This window comes from Mytilus galloprovincialis, chromosome 14 (genome assembly GCF_965363235.1).
Source record: "Mytilus galloprovincialis chromosome 14, xbMytGall1.hap1.1, whole genome shotgun sequence".
NCBI lineage: Eukaryota > Metazoa > Mollusca > Bivalvia > Mytilida > Mytilidae > Mytilus > Mytilus galloprovincialis.
Window position 1 is genome coordinate 1,147,796 of NC_134851.1, and position 15,975 is coordinate 1,163,770.

At 33.0% G+C, this 15,975-nt stretch overlaps 1 long non-coding RNA gene across 1 annotated transcript; it reads left to right on the top strand.

Moving 5' to 3' along the window:
- Positions 1-11,020: 11,020 nt before the first annotated feature.
- On the top strand, positions 11,021-13,177 carry LOC143059007 (uncharacterized). The gene is made up of 3 exons (XR_012973334.1): positions 11,021-11,132; positions 11,880-11,939; positions 12,734-13,177. It is a non-coding gene; the product is annotated as an uncharacterized LOC143059007 (long non-coding RNA).
- Positions 13,178-15,975: the final 2,798 nt, after the last annotated feature.

The following is a 15,975-nucleotide window of genomic DNA, read 5'->3' on the forward strand; positions in this document are numbered from 1 at the left end:
CTGTTTTTCTCATACTTTATGCAATAGGTCTACTATATTTGTTGTATGGAATTATAGTAAGGTGTACATGTCTAGTGGGCAGATGTCATCTGACCTTGACATCATTTTCATGGTTCAGTGGTCAAAGTTAAGTTTTTAAGTTTTGGTCTTTTTGTCGAGCCTTCGACTTTAGTCGAAAAAGCGAGACTAAGCGATCCTACATTCCGTCGTCGTCGGCGTCGTCGTCGTCGGCGGCGTCCACAAATATTCACACTGTGGTTAAAGTTTTTGAAATTTTAATAACTTTCTTAAACTATACTGAATTTCTACCAAACTTGGACAGAAGCTTGTTTATGATCATAAGAAAGTATCCAGAAGTAAATTTTGTAAAAATAAAATTCCATTTTTTTCTGTATTTTACTTATAAATGGACTTAGTTTTTCTGCAAGGAAGCATTACATTCACTCTGTGGTTAAAGTTTTTAAAATTTTAATAACTTTCATAAACTATCCTTGATTTGTACCAAACTTGGACAGAAGCTTGTTTATGATCATAAGATAGTATCAAGAAGAAAATTTTGTAAAAATAAATTTCCACTTTTCCGTATTTTACTTATAAATGGACTTAGTTTTTCTGCGAGGAAACATTACATTCACTCTGTGGTTAAAGTTTTTAAAATTTTAATAACTTTCATAAACTATCCTTGATTTGTACCAAACTTGGACAGAAGCTTGTTTATGATCATATGATAGTATCAAGAAGAAAATTTTGTGAAAATAAATTTCCACTTTTCCGTATTTTACTTATAAATGGACTTAGTTTTTTTGCCAGAAACAAAACATTCACTCTGTGGTTTAAGTTTTTAAAATTTTTATAATGTTCTTAAACTATCCTGGATTTCTACCAAACTTAGACAAAAGCTTGTTTCTGATCATAAGATATTATTCAGAAGTAAATTTTGTAAAAAAAAAAATTCACTTTTTCCGTATTTTACTTATAAATGGACTTAGTTTTTCTTCCAGTTAACATTACATACAGTCTGCAGTTAAAGTTTATAAAACATTTATTAGATTCATAAACTATCCTGGATTTTTTACCAAACTTGAAAGCTTCTTTCAATCAAAAGACAGTATCGAGAGGGAAACTTTTATTGATGTTTTTCCTCATTTTTGTTGAGTCTGCGATTAACAGCAAAAGTAGGCGAGACACTGGGTTCCGTGGAACCCTTACGAATTTTTATCTAATACTATATGCCAAAGGTCAACTATATTTGGTGTATGGAAATATATTATGATCTATATGTCAGTCCCGCAGGTTTTATTTGACCCTGACCTCAATTGCACGGTTCATTGCACAGTGTTAAGTTTTTGTGTTTTGGTCTATTTTTCTTAAACTATAAGTAATAGGTCAACTATATTTGTTGTATGGAAGCTTTGTTAGCTGTACATGTCTGCCTGGCATGGTTCATCTGACCTTGACCTCATTTTCCTGGTTCATTGGTCTTTGTTTAGCTATCTTGGTTAATGTTAAGTTTATGTGACAGTTGTAATAAAGCTTTATACTTAGGACTATCAACATAATATCTATGATTAGTAAAGAAGGCGAGACATTTCAGTGTGTGCACTCTTGTCATGATAATGGTATGATGTTGTCGTCTGTGTTGTCATACAAAGACGCATTTGGTTTCCGGACAATAACTTGAGTTCTCTTTGAATTTTAATAAGAAGGTTCAATACTACAAAAGAAAGGTTTGGATTGATTTTGGGGTTGATAGTCCAAACCATTTAGGATTTAGGGGCCCAAAAGAAACATTTTTCTCTACTTTTAGGATAATAACTTGTGTATAAGTAATGTAATTGCTTTGAAATTGTACCACAATGTTTAATACCACAAGTAGAATGTTTGGATAAATTTTGGGGGTTATAGTGCCAATACTGTAATTGTACTTATTTTCACGGTGTATTTATTTTCACGAATTTCCCAGTTGGTTTAAAATGGGGAAAATAAATACATGCAAATCTATATTAAATCTTTCAACTGAAAGGCAATCATTATAAAATCCTGAATATAAATACCCGCAAACTTGTTTGAAATACACAATTCGCGAAAATAAGTACCCGTGAAAAAAAGTATAAGTACAGTAGTTTAGGAGTTATGGGCCAAAAAGGGGCCAAAAACAAGCATTTTTGTAGTTTCTGGACAATAACTTGTGTGTTAGTGTATGGATCTCTCTGACATTGTACCACAAGGTTCAATGTCACAAAAGGTAGGCTGGGATTAAGTTTGGGGGTTATTGCCCTATCCATGCAAAAAAGGGCCAATAAGCAAGCATTTTTAGCTCACCTGGCCCGAAGGGCCAAGTGAGCTTTTCTCATCACTTGGCATCCGGCGTCCGGCGTCGTTAACTTTTACAAAAATATTCTCCTCTGAAACTGCAGGGCCAAATTTAACCAAACATGGCCAAAATCATTATTAGGGTATCTAGTTTAAAAATTGTGTCCGGTGACCCGCCCAACCAACCAAGATGGCTGCCATGGCTAAAAATAGAACATAGGGGTAAAATGCAGTTTTTGGCTTATAACTCAAAAACCAAAACATTTAGAGCAAATCTGACATGGGGGTAAAATTGTTTATCAGGTCAAGATCTATCTGCCCTGAAATTTTGAGATGAATCGGACAACCCGTTGATAGGTTGCTGCCCCTGAATTGGTAATTTTAAGGAAATTTTGCTGTTTTTGGTTATTATCTTGAATATTATTATAGATAGAGATAAACTGTAAACAGCAAAAATGTTCAGCAAAGTAAGATCTACAAATAAGTCAACATGACCAAAATGGTCTGTTGACCCCTTTAGGAGTTATTGCCCTTTATAGTCAATTTTTAACCATTTTTCGTAAATCTTAGTTATCTTTTACAAAAATCTTCTCCTCTGAAACTACTGGACCAAATTAAACCAAACTTGGCCACAATCTTCATTCAGGTAGCTAGTTTAAAAATTGTGTTCGGTGACCCGCCCAACCGACCAAGATGGCCGCCATGGCTTAAAATAGAACATAGGGGTAAAATGCAGTTTTTGGCTTATCACTCAAAAACAAAAGCATTTAGAGCAAATCTGACGTGTTGTAAAATTGTTTATCAGGTCAAGATCTATCCGCCCTGAAATTTTGAGATGAATCGGACAACCCGTTGATAGGTTGCTGCCCCTGAATTGGTAATTTTAAGGAAATTTTGCTGTTTTTGGTTATTATCTTGAATATTATTATAGATAGAGATAAACTGTAAACAGCAAAAATGTTCAGCAAAGTTAGATCTACAAATAAGTCAACATGACCAAAATGGTCTGTTGACCCCTTTAGGAGTTATTGCCCTTTATAGTCAATTTTTAACCATTTTTCGTAAATCTTAGTTATCTTTTACAAAAATCTTCTCCTCTGAAACTGCTGGGCAAAATTAAACCAAACTTGGCCACAATCATCATTCGGGTATCTAGTTTAAAAATTGTGTCCGGTGACCTGGCCAACCAACCAAGATGGCCGCCATGACTAAAAATAGAACTTAGGGGTAAAATGCAGTTTTTGGCTTATCACTCAAAAACCAAAGCATTTAGAGCAAATCTGACATGTGGTAAAATTGCTTATCAGGTCTAGATCTATCTGCAACAACAAAAGAGAGTTTTTCACGACCTAAGCTGGCTATACAACCCTTGCACAATCAACTGAATTTTGCAGAAATCATTAATAGGATAGATTGCCCTTATATGATAATTTTTTATTACCTTTTTGTTTTTTTTTGGCAAAGGGGGAACGGGGGGGGGGGGGGGGATGCGCAACAACAGAACAACTTCACAACTTTCTCATTACTTTGCATTTCTCGTTAGATAAATTTTACAAAATTCTCCCCTGAAACAACTCAAATTTAAACAAACTTGGTTTAAATCACCACTAGGATATCCAGGGACCACTGTGTATGATGACCCTGCCTGCCCACATGGCTGAAATAAAACATAGGTTTCAAACGCACTTTTTAGTATTATATCTCTGAAACTAAACGACAGTACAACAGTTGCATTTATCATGCATCAATTGTAAATAAAAATATCAGGTGAGCGACACAGGGTCCTTGGACCCTCTAGTTCTTGTTTCCAGACAATTACTTGTGTTTAAGTGTATGCAACTCTCTGAAATTATACTACAAGGTTTGATGCAACATAGGAAAGGCTGTGATAGAGTGTGGGGGTAATTGCTCCAAGGGGGGGATTCAAAAAGTTTGCAGGGGGTCCAATTTTTCAAACATTTTCAAATGTCAAATTTTTGACAAATTTCAAGTAGATATCTAATTGCACAGTATTGTTCAATGCATTTGTAAGCTCTTGACATTTGTTTTGTGTCAGAAGTCTATATTAAGTCAAAAATTTATTCACAATCCAAATTCAGACAGTATCAAGCTTGAATGTTGTGTCAAAATTTGCCCCAATTTTTCAGGGTTCAACCGCTGCAGTCGTATCAGGATGTGCTCAGCGAAGCATTTTATTTCTATATGTTTACAGTGCCTGCTTTGCTTGGCCAAGAAAATATTTTTTTCACAATGCCTTTTAATATTATCTTAAACAATGTTATCTTTGTTGTAAAAATCAATGAGTTATCTCATCACTTGATTTCTGCCTTTGTGGTCAATGTTATAGTTGTTAACTTTTTACTTTTTAAACTTCTTCTAGTGAACCACTTAATGGAATGAAACTGAAAATGGCATGCATATTCCTTATGAAGTGCTGACCAAGTGTTGTTACTTGGAAGCTGATCCATTATCCAAGATAGCTGCCAGCGGGGGGCTTAGTTTAACACAGGACCCTATGAGAAGTACTAGTACATACAAATGTCTTCATAGAGAACTATTGAATGAAAAAGAACCAAACATGGAATGAAGGTTCGTTATGAGGTGGTATTTTCAGCCACAATAACAGAATCCACTCCTTATTGTATATTTATCCAGAAGATAATATGAATTTTGCTAAGTATGTGCCTCTGTAATCACAAATAAAGCATGAAGACTCATTATGTTTAAAACAAATACACAGAGGACTTGTCAGTCGATCCTCTTCACCAATCAGTATCTTACTATTCTGTCCATCTTTTGATATTACTATTATTCTATCACAGTTGTAGTCTGTTGCAATAATGTTACCATATAAACTATCTGTACAAAGTCCTTCTGGTCCTGATAAATCCTGTGTATATTGCCAGATCTGTTTATACCTGATCCATCATAACAGTATACTGCTTTACCATTATAGTCACTATAGATTACTCTGTCATTACAGTAAACAAGGTTAAACAGTCCTGATTTAGTCTCAACTGGTATTGACTTCAGTGTATTTCCTTCCAAGTCTATAATACGGATTTCATTATCATCATCATCGTCATCATCAATCAAATTACACAGAATTATTGTAGAATGATAAACCATAGCATTCTTTGTCTAATGTGATAACTTTGGTAACTGTTTCATTCTCCATATTAAAGATCTTAATGACTTTCTCCTCAGGATAAGTTATGGCTATAGTGTTCTCATTGATCTGTGTAACACTCCAGGCTCCACCAGGTATAGGTAATTGTTTCTGTAGTTTACCATCTGAAGTAAGTAGGTTAACTTTACCCAATATTCGCACTACTATAGCTCTCCCATCCGTCCGACAAATCATGTCACTGATATTCTTCTTCATGTTGATATCTATCTTTGTCTCTATATTCATGGTTATGTTGTTTATGTTGGAATGATCTCGACAAGGTCCACATGGTATAGGTTTAATAGATGCCATGACCTAAACAAAAATGAAACATAATAATTTGACCTAATGGGTATATATAGATTTACTTTTATTACATGTATGTTGTCTTATTAAGGTGATAACTGGTTTAAAAAATTCGTAAGGGTTCCACGGAACCCAGTGTCTCGCCTACTTTTGCTGTTAATCGCAGACTCAACAAAAATGAGGAAAAACATCAATAAAAATGTCCCTCTCGATACTGTCTTTTGATTGAAAGAAGCTTCCAAGTTTAGTAAAAAATCCAGGATAGTTTATGAATCTAATAAATGTTTTATAAACTTTAACTGCAGACTGTATGTAATGTTAACTGGAAGAAAAACTAAGTCCATTTATAAGTAAAATACGGAAAAAGTGATTTTTTTTTTTACAAAATTTACTTCTGAATAATATTTTATGATCAGAAACAAGCTTTTGTCTAAGTTTGGTAGAAATCCAGGATAGTTTAAGAACATTATAAAAATTTTTAAAACTTTAACCACAGAGTGAATGCTTTGTTTCTGGCAAAAAAACTAAGTCCATTTATAAGTAAAATACGGAAAAGTGGAAATTTATTTTTACAAAGTTTTCTTCTTGATACTATCTTATGATCATGAACAAGCTTCTGTCCATGTTTGGTACAAATCAAGGATAGTTTATGAAAGTTATTAAAATTTTAAAAACTTTAACCACAGAGTGAATGTAATGTTTCCTCGCAGAAAAACTAAGTCCATTTATAAGTAAAATACGGAAAAGCGGAAATTTATTTTTTCAAAATTTTCTTCTTGATACTTTCTTATGATCATAAACAAGCTTCTGTCCAAGTTTGGTAGAAATTCAGTATAGTTTAAGAAAGTTATTAAAATTTCAAAAACTTTAACCACAGAGTGAATATTTGTGGACGCTGCCGACGACGACGGAATGTAGAATCGCTTAGTCTCGCTTTTTCGACTAAAGTCGAAGGCTCGACAAAAACTAAAATTGTTTGTTATGCGGACTGATATAAAAAAAAACTAAGGTCAAGGACAGTATTGACTAGTTGTTGCAGTTCATTGCACTTCATTGCTTTAACAATATATATATATAAAAAGATAAGAAAAATTGATAAGGCATAAAATGCACTAAGTACCTTTTTGGGGCCCTCAATAGCTTGCTGTTAAGTGTGACAAAGGCTCTGTGTTAAAGGCCGTGTTTGGACCTAGCTCAGTTTATTTCAATTTTTGTAAGAATAACTTTACAGTTTTTGAGTTTTGTCTCTTTATAGCATTATATGCAAGCGGGGGATTATCGGTGTCCCTATAGACACATTCCCCATTTGTTTTAACTGTTTTTTGAGGGGGTTGAAATTATGAAGTTAAATAAAATAGATTTTAATGCATACATTAGTGAGTCACAGAATAGTCAACTTTAAAAGAAACCGAATGAAAAATGTAAAACAATTTAAGTGAGAAAATGAACGACATGGTTTATACACAAAAAAATTCGTAAGGGTTCCACGGAACCCAGTGTCTCGCCTACTTTTGCTGTTAATCGCAGACTCAACAAAAATGAGGAAAAACATCAATAAAAATTTCCCTCTCGATACTGTCTTTTGATTGAAAGAAGCTTCTAAGTTTGGTAAAAAATCCAGGATAGTTTATGAATCTAATAAATGTTTTATAAACTTTAACTGCAGACTGTACGTAATGTTAACTGGAAGAAAAACTAAGTCCATTTATAAGTAAAATACAGAAAAAGTGAATTTTTTTTTACAAAATTTACTTCTGAATAATATCTTATGATCAGAAACAAGCTTTTGTCTAAGTTTGGTAGAAATCCAGGATAGTTTAAGAACATTATACAAATTTTAAAAACTTAAACCACAGTGTGAATGTTTTGTTTCTGGCAAAAAAACTAAGTCCATTTATAAGTAAAATACGGAAAAGTGAAAATTTATTTTTACAAAATTTTCTTCTTGATACTATCTTATGATCATAAACAAGCTTCTGTCCAAGTTTGGTACAAATCAAGGATAGTTTATGAAAGTTATTAAAATTTTAAAAACTTTTACCACAGAGTGAATGTAATGTTTCCTCGCAGAAAAACTAAGTCCATTTATAAGTAAAATACAGAAAAGTGGAAATTTATTTTTACAAAATTTTCTTCTTGATACTATCTTATGATCATAAACAAGCTTCTGTTCAAGTTTGGTACAAATCAAGGATAGTTTATGAAAGTTATTAAAATTTTTCAAACTTTAACCACAGAGTGAATGTTATGTTTCCTCGCAGAAAAACTAAGTCCATTTATAAGTAAAATACGGAAAAAATGGAATTTTATTTTTACAAAATTTACTCCTGGATACTTTCTTATGATCATAAACAAGCTTCTGTCCAAGTTTGGTAGAAATTCAGTATAGTTTAAGAAAGTTATTAAAATTTCAAAAACTTTAACCACAGAGTGAATATTTGTGGACGCCACCGACGACGACGACGACGGAATGTAGGATCGCTTAGTCTCGCTTTTTCGACTAAAGTCGAAGGCTCGACAAAAATGGAAGAAAGAAAACCGTGAAATATGATATACAGCAAAGAAAGAAAAACAAATATGATATATAGCAACAACTGATAACACCTTTTCAGACACCTGACTTGGAATAGATACAAGAAGATGTGGTATGAGTTTCAATGAGACATCTTTCCATCCACCCAAATCACAATTTGTAAAAGTAAACTATTATAACTCAAATTACGGTCTCCAACACGGAGCCTTGGCTCACAACAAAAAACAAGCAATAAATGGCCCCCAAAACGACAAATGTGAAACCATTAAAACAGGGAAATTAGCAGTCTAATTTATATAAAAAAAAAAACGGGAAATACTTAAGAATTGAATGCTTCTTTTTGTAATTTCATTGGGGTGTAAAAGCGTTGACCGAAGTACATTTTGTATGAAGCGTATCATTTTATTGAGGCTACGGTTACATTGCGTTATTGTTACATGAAAAAAAAACAATGTACGATGGGACTAGTAATATGTACTAAATAATAAAAGTTGAGGACATTTATTACATACATTTATAACATACAATTTATTTACTGTATTTTTTTTATTTACAATGATAATTTCTACAAATCCAGTAAGTTGTTTTTAAAGTCCGACAAATTTTTTGATGAACGAAATTACGTCCTCCACGGATACGTGTACATACAGAATTTCTTAGTATTTAAGTTACAGTTATATATATAGCAAACTTTGCTTTTGATTATCAATTTGCGTCAAGTTATAAAGCTGTATGAAATGTATGTCTTGACATTGTTTCAGTTTCGTTTAAAACGCATCCCAAGTTTTATTTTTTTCACCATAAACAAAATTGGTCCAAAGTATAATGACAGTAATAAGAGTAGGTGTGCAGTTAAATACATAAAAAAGTGAAACCATTGAACTATATTTTTCTCCTTTGACAGTCACACTCCTAATCTTGAGTAGTATCTTTAAGAACATCAAAACCATTAATACGTAGTAAAACAATTCAAGTTGTACACCATTTGTTGAATAATAATATTTTATTATTTATCAGTATTAAATTACAAGTATTGTTTAGTACATATGAAAGAATGAAGCAATACAACTTGTATAGAAGATTTAAGTTTAATCAATCTAGCGTACATTGCTGTTTTTCATGTAACAATAACGTAATGTAAAAGAGGGACGAAAGATACCAAAGGGACAGTCAAACTCATAAATCTAAAACAAACTGACAACGCCATGGCTAAAAATGAAAAAGACAAACAGAAAAACAATAGTACACATGACACAACATAGAAAACTAAAGAATAAACAACACGAACCCCACCAAAAACTAGGGTTGATCTCAGGTGCTCCGGAAGGGTAAGCAGATCCTGCTCCACATGTGGCACCCATCGTGTTGCTTATGTGATTACAAATCCGGTAAATAGTTCGGTAGGTCTCATTCATGAAAGGGAAGGGGATTGTAATTACGACGTAAGGAACATATCCGATATCATTTGTGAAACGGTTATTCCATAACGATCAACCAACTCGTGATGGCGTCCGTAAAATTTACGAAGGGATGATTTCAACTTCACCATTTGGAACTCTTGGTTTAATAGCTTCCTTGTGAGCAGTAACCCTCTATCAAGAAAATCATGATAGGAAATGCAAGCACGGGAATATCGTATCAATTGGGAGATATATACCCCGTATGCAGGTGCTGCTGGAGTGTTGCTACTTAGAAATGGAAAGTTCACAACTGTAACCGTAGCCTCAGTAATTATTGTTACATTTGTAATTAATCGGTTTCTCACCCAACTTTGCATTCCGGCAATTAGTCTCCAATGTAGCAATAATATTTTTGTTATTGTTACATTTCCATGTAACCGTAGCCAGTGCCTTTGATGAAATTGGGTTAAATGCTGTTAAAAGTTCTTTGGCAAATGATATGCATAAAGTGGCCGTGCAATTTTTATGTATTTCCATATTGTCAGGGAAATAGTGGCATTGGAGAAAAGAGGCCATATGTATACGCGTACTGTAAACTTTCCGTTGGGGGAATAATGGCAATGATCAAAAACCATAAACGCTAGTTTTTATGCCCCACCTACGATAGTAGAGGGGCATTATGTTTTCTGGTCTGTGCATCCGTTCGTCTGTCTGTCTGTTCGTTCGTTCGTCCGTCTGTCTGTCCGTTCGTTCGTCCGTCTGTTCGTCCGTCTGTCCTGCTTCAGGTTAACATTTTTGGTCAAGGTAGTTTTTGATGAATTTGAAGTCCAATCAACTTGAAACTTAGTACACATGTTCCTTATGATATGATCTTTCTAATTTTAAAGCCAAAGTTAACTTTTGACCCCAATTTCACGGTCCACTGAACATAGAAAATGAAAGTGCATGTTTCAGGTTAAAGGTTTTGGTCAAGGTAGTTTTTAATGAAGTTGAAGTCCAATCAACTTGAAACTTAGTACACATGTTCCCTATGATATTATCTTTCTAATTTTAATGCCTAATTATATTTTTTATCCAATTTTACGGTCCATTGAACATGGAAAATGATAGTGCGAGTGGGGCATTCATGTACTTTGGACACATTCTTGTTCTTTCATAATTCCTGGAAGGACTTCAATTTAATATCATGTTTTTATTATCGAATTTCATTATCATTTTTAATAACATGCAATCTTGTAATTAAGCAGTTATTATTTATATTTGCATTATTCTGACATTTGAAGTGTTAAACAATCTATTTTTTACTGGTTCACAATGTACACCATGGGAGCTGTTTGTTTCATTGTTGTTGCATTGGTTGTGAGTTGCTATGGTCATAAGACAGATTCTGGGTCGTGTACACCAAAACTTGGTATGTTGTATTCAATGCATGATATTGTTAATTGAAATTTATTTGATTTATGACAAGTACCCCAAGACGTTTGTAAGTGAAAGAAAGAAAGTAATTTATAAAATGATTGATTAACTTATTAAAATTTCATTTTAAAAATGATTTTGATAATTATTGTTAGAAACCTCTATTCAGCGATCTTAGAATAAAAAAGTTTTGCATGAACAGGTGGTATTTCATACATTTTCGCGTATTTTTTAATGAAAAGATTAAAACAACACGCTATAAATTGCGTGCTTTCGATGAAATTTTCTGGATTTACCTTCATTAGAAAACCACGTATGTTATGCAAGAACCGAAATATTCAAAAAGCTATATGGCCGGAAAATATTAATGAAGTAAGACACATTAGACTTAACACTTTCTTTGCTTCCACAAAAAAAGCTATGACTTATATAGTGAGACTCGAATCCTCAAAGTACCGTTCATATAACTCGTCTCAGTTATTTCTTGCTGTGGAGCTTCTACAATTTACATGTTGAATGCCACATGCATACATTTTGTACATGCGCATGCGAAGACAACACGATTTTTTTTTTCTCGTAAAGGTGTACTTTATAGGGATAGAAAGTTGACAAAAATCAGAATTGTTTTACTTCTCCTACCTCCACACACAAAACCACCTTAGGTTTATACGAAATTGTTGAATGCATTGCTTTTGAATTATGTGTACCATTTTTTTCAACCATGTATTTATTTCTTAAACAGAAAACGCCCTTTTCGAAGACCTTCTTAGTATGATGTTAAAGATAAAAGGTACACATAAAGGTAATGATATGGGCTGCATGTAGTTTATAATGTTTTACATAACTTTTAATGTAGATCAACTATTTGTATACCGCCATTTTGGATTGTAAAATAGCAGTTCACAATCGGCCTAATTCTTTGCTTAAATCTGCAAATTATGAGTGATGAGATTGGCCATTATGCGAGAGTGTTTAATGAAATAGAGAAGTGAAGTGAATTATTTTATTCCACTGCATGTTGATTTTGATAGCGAAATCAACATTTGATTGGTTGAAATTTTCACACGTGACGTCGAACAAAACTTCATATCTCCCTCAGGCACGGGAAATAAATGTATAGTGTTATATAACTTGCTTATCATTATTATGGTTGTTAATGCAACAGCTGAACATTATGTGTTAAGTAAAGACCTGGGTTCAATTTGTTTCATTCAATATTTTTCTGCATTTGGGACTATTGAAAGCTTGAGATATTGTTTTCACAAATATCTATGTTGACCCGAAGATGTCTTTGGTGTTTTTCAGTGGTGGTAAGTCACTATCCCGTTTCAGCCAGAAGCTCGATGTATTCATATCTTGATAAGACTGCACATAAAGTTATAATAATATCGTTATTTATTTACAGATTATGTGTTTTCAACTTAAGAGTATGTGTTTGTAATTTAATACATTTTATACATGTTTATACATGAGATTGTCACATGATATAAAAAAAAAAAAACCCATCTCACCATTTGTTATTTCTATTTGAAAACTACTTTTTGTTGAAGACAAGTATTGAGTTACTTTAACTCTTTTTCTATAATTTCTGTACAGGTACGAACCAACATGACGAAACCTTTTCAGCCTTTGCAGCTTCTCTTACTGCGTCAAAAACCCTTGGAACTGGTGAAATTGTTAAGTTTGACAAAGTTTGGACGAACGTCAATAACGATTATGACCCTAGTACTGGTGTATATACAGCTCCAAAACCAGGGGTTTACCAGTTCTTATGCACAGTAATGACGCATAATAATAAAACTCTTCGTGTCCTCCTGTGGAAAAATGACATGAAGACAGTAGCTGTTTATCCAGGCTATTCTGGTTATAATACAGGAACTATAAATATGATATTAGAACTTAAGAAAGGCGACAAGGTCTACATCAAGCAAGCACACACAGATAAATACATCTACAGTGAATCTGCTTACAACTACAGCATGTTTTCTGGGTATCTTATTCGATAAATTAGACGTGTTTCTTTCGAAGTTAAAAATAAAATAATTGTATATAAATGTTGCTTATTTTTCCTCCTTTGAATGTCGTCCATTTTCGGGTAGGCATTGCATCAAATCCTGATTACAACTTGTTGTCAGTTGGAAAGTACATTTGAGTGAACTTTGCCTGTGTATCAACCCCAAATTTTCCATTTAAGAACCACTTCCGAGGTCTGTGCCTTGTGAAAAGAACATTGTCTAGCTATTTTTTATTTTTGAGATCTCAACCCGCTATGTTTTAGTTCACCTTTTCTCATCACGTGGTGTCCGTCGTCGTTAACCTTTACAAATCTTCTCCTCTGAAATTACTGGGCCAAATTTAACCAAACTAATTCACAATCATCATTTGGTCAAGATCTATCTGCCTTGATAATTTCAGACCAATCAGACAACCGGTTGTTGGGTTGCTACCCCTGCATTGGTTATTTTAAGAAGAAAAAATCAGCTTTTTGTTATTATATCTTCAATATTATTATAGATAGAGATAAACTGTAAACAGCAATAATGTACAGCAAAGTAAGACCTACAAATTAGTCAACATGACCAAAATGGTCAATTGACCCCTTAAATATTTTCCCCTTTGACTACTCGGCCAAGTTCATTATAGATAGAGATAATTGTAAGCAGCAAGAATGTTCATTAAAGTAAGATCTACAAACACATCACCGTCACCAAAACACAATTTTGTCATGAATCCATCTGTGTTCTTTGTTTAATATGCACATACATGTAAACCAAGGTGAGCGACACAGGCTCTCAAGAGCCTCTAGTTTTTATATTAGAATTTCACTGGTACTTTATATAAGATGGAAAACTACTAAAGTGTAGAAACATTGTTACGTAATAGAATGACTCTAGTTTGTTATCTCTATCGGTGCATTGTAATTTAAGAACAAAAGGCTACCAAAGATCATACTCTAGAAATGAGTATACAGTTGAAGCAAACTGACAAGATCAACGCTTCTGCAAATTTGCAGATTAAACATTGTTGTGCTGATATTTAGGATAGTTATGAATATAAAATGTGTTTTCAGTCGTGTATCACTTTCACTGGTGGTCAAATGGATGGATCTGTCGTATAGTAGTCACTTTTTTAGATGTACGTATCAAAATGATTATTTCTGTTACTGTATCTTACGAACTTTACGATGTTAGGTTATCTGCAATAAATTTCATTTTCATGCATAATGTATCATGTACTGTGTTACAACTCTAGATTTTACTGACGAGGAAAGGTAACACTATCATATGCAACCGAAAACTGAATCTTGGCGAGGGACGAATTTGCAGATTTAACATTGTTGTGCTGAAATTTAGAGTAGTCAGTCTGTAAACAATATACTGATCAATCTATCTACTGTCAAGTCTGACCGTTCTGTTTAAGCTAAAATGAGATTAACAATGCTGATCGTTTTGTTTAAGCTAAAATGAGATTAACAAGTCATTCCCTTGAAATGTATCCAAATAGAGCGACAAATATTATATGATCAGAATGGTAAAAAATGAAAGATTTTGTAAAGTGTGTACAAACAAAAAAGTTGAAGATGAAGATTACTTCATTTGGCATTGCATTAAATATCAAAAGAAAAGATAAATCCTTGCGACAAAATTGTGTCTACCAAATAAAAAAAAAATACATAATGATAAGATAAAGACAAAACTTTTGTTGAATAGTGGGTCAGTAAAATATCAAATATATGTTCAAATTACATTTCCAAATTGTTGAAAGTTAGAAACAATGTTTTACAAAACCATTACTAATATATATATCATTGTTTAGAAAAGAGGGACGAAAGGTACCAGAGGAATAGTCAAACTCATAGATCAAAAATAAACTGACAACGCCATGGGTAAAAAAAAAAGACAAACAGACAAATAGTAATACAGAAGACACAATATAAAAACTAAAGACTAAGCAACACGATCCTCACCACAAACTGTGGGTGATCTCAGTTTTTCCGAAAGGGTAAGCAGACACTGCTCCACATGTGGGACCCGTGTTGCTTAGTTATTACAAATCCAGTAAATAGTCTAATTCGGTAGGTCACATTCGTGAAAAGGGAAGGGTAGAAAGTACTGATTCTTTAGTTCACGTTATTTTGTATTTAGTAAAACAAAACTATTTTATAATGTAAAACATATGTACTAAATGGGCCTTTTTCAAAAAATGTGGATTTTCTTGTACAATCAATATTTCTAAAAAAGTGTAAATATTTTTATCCAATTTTTAGATACACCATTTAGTTTTTGGTGTGTGTAACAAGTTCCAGCAAATTCAATATGAAATTTAGCTACAGAAATTGCTTCCAGTGGGTTTCAAAGGGTCCAAAAACCCCAAAATTGCTTGTACGAAATTGAAAAACTAGTCTTTTTTAAATCCTGGTTTTAATACCCAGCGGAAATTATTATTTTTCTTTTGTTATTATAAATATATAGGTATCACTGCAGGTATGTATACACAAATACAGGGAATTATTAGATTTTATTAGCATTTTTTTTTACTTTTCATTTCGTACTTAAAAAAAGGTCAACTACATAACACAAATGAAATAATGTTGCCAATAAACAACTGATTATATCCCTTGTAACTAAGGACATTGGTTAAAATAACACTTTTTAGAAACATATTTTAAAGTGAATTTAATTCAGCATTGTCAACTACATAACGCTTTTTGTCACCTACATAACGATTCACTGCGTTATGTAGTTGACCGTTATGTAGTTGACCTATTTGTGGTTTTTATTTGTTACTCTTCATCCTCTGATGACGTGCTTAAAGTTACAGGATGACATCATTGATTT